The sequence below is a fragment of the Enoplosus armatus genome, chromosome 11, assembly GCF_043641665.1.
Source record: "Enoplosus armatus isolate fEnoArm2 chromosome 11, fEnoArm2.hap1, whole genome shotgun sequence".
Classification (NCBI taxonomy): Eukaryota; Metazoa; Chordata; class Actinopteri; order Centrarchiformes; family Enoplosidae; genus Enoplosus; species Enoplosus armatus.
This window is the reverse complement of record NC_092190.1, coordinates 11,353,928-11,355,708: the sequence shown is the minus strand read 5'-3', so window position 1 is coordinate 11,355,708 and position 1,781 is coordinate 11,353,928.

Below are 1,781 nucleotides of genomic sequence, written 5' to 3'. Positions count from 1 at the left end.
ACTGTTGTTATTTCGTCCTGATTATTGATTTTAAAGCCATACATAAGAGACATGGGTTTAACAACCAATGTGAACTGCTGTGAAAAAAAAACTTGCCTTGTGTATACAATATTTTATTATGTAAAGTAAAAATAAAACTATATGAATCATTAAAGTTTTAAATAGATTATATTAAGGCCTCTCTGAAGAAGCATATGACCCTCCTCACAAGTATATTATCTAATATTACATAATAGGGATTATTTTAATGATTTATTGGTTATATTAGGAGTTTAACATGTAGATTATTACAACCTTATTAGTACCTTGTTTATAAATTGTAAAAATATATATTCTGTTGGAGAAATGCATACACTATATACAGCTCTAGACAAATCATTGCACAGGACAAGACGTAATCAAATAAAAGTAAGGCATATGACTTTTTCATTTGCTGAATTCACCTTAATTTAATGAATACTTTACACATGAAAACTGAGTACTTTACTGTTATTTTTTGTCAACGTCATTAAAAGGATTAAAACTTTAAAAAAAAGTCTCATCTCAAATGATTTTTGTCTGTTTGTGTTTTGATAAACAACCACACGTGTGGTTCTGTTCATGACCAACCTCTCATACAATTCCATATTATTTATCTAACTTTGCATTGGTACATGCAAATTCATAATCATTACTTCTCTATTCAGTTGATCTCTGAAGCATTAAAAACTGAATAACGGAGGCTGACAGAATGACCTTTCTAGATTATACAGGTTTGCTCCTAAAAGTGCATTATTCGTTCAGAAACCTTGCCTGACCCATGTTTAGGTTTATGAATATGTTTATTAATTCATGGTTTTATTATTTACTCAAGCCTGAGTGGTGGCAATGCTTTTTGCATTAATGATGATGGTGGCCCATTTCACTTAGAGAGTGTTAGCACAGAGTTATGTGTGAGAGTGGTCAGCACCTGCTGCATGATGCATCTGAGAGTCTGCAGCCATGCTAGCAGCTCTTTGAGGCTGGCACTGTACTTTGAGCTAAATGCCAATGTCAGCGTGCTAACATGCTCACAGTGACAATGCTGATGTTTAACAGGTAATGTTCGCCATGTTCATGCTAACATTTGCTAATTAGCACAAAACACAAAGTATAGCTGAGGATGGTGGAAATTTGTTTTTTTTTTATTGCACAAATTCAAGTGTTGACCAGATGATGGTAATAACTTCTGTGATTGTCTAAGTTTTCATCTGAGGGAGACATGAATGTCTGTACCAAATTTGATCACAAACCATCAAATAGTTGTCAGGACATTTTATGGTTGCACCAAAATGGCTGACCGACAGACAGACATGCCGCTAGCATGGCTAAAAAGCCACTTTGTCATCATGCCTTCTTACTGTAAAGGAGGCTGATCTGGTCAATGCTTTTTCGAAAACTACAGTGTCTATTCCTGCTTTGGGTATCTCGAATAAAGGGCCATACACACATACACACTGTCTGGACAGATCACAGGTGACAGTGAATGTTACTCAGCTGTAAAGCCGCAAAGTAGCCACCAAATTACAGAAGAAGATTCAGCCCGGTGCCAGAATAGCATGTTTACCATGAAAGTTGGTAAACCTAAACCCAAGCATAGGTTTCACTCTCACTTTCAGGCTATCAGAAATGAAACGGCTCCGTTTCACTGGTGGTGGCCACTGAATAACCCACAACTCCTGTACTATAGCTGTGCTATACTATGCCGTACTATAAGAGCAAGAGGCTATTATCCTTGATCCTTCTATTCTAAAGAAAACCTC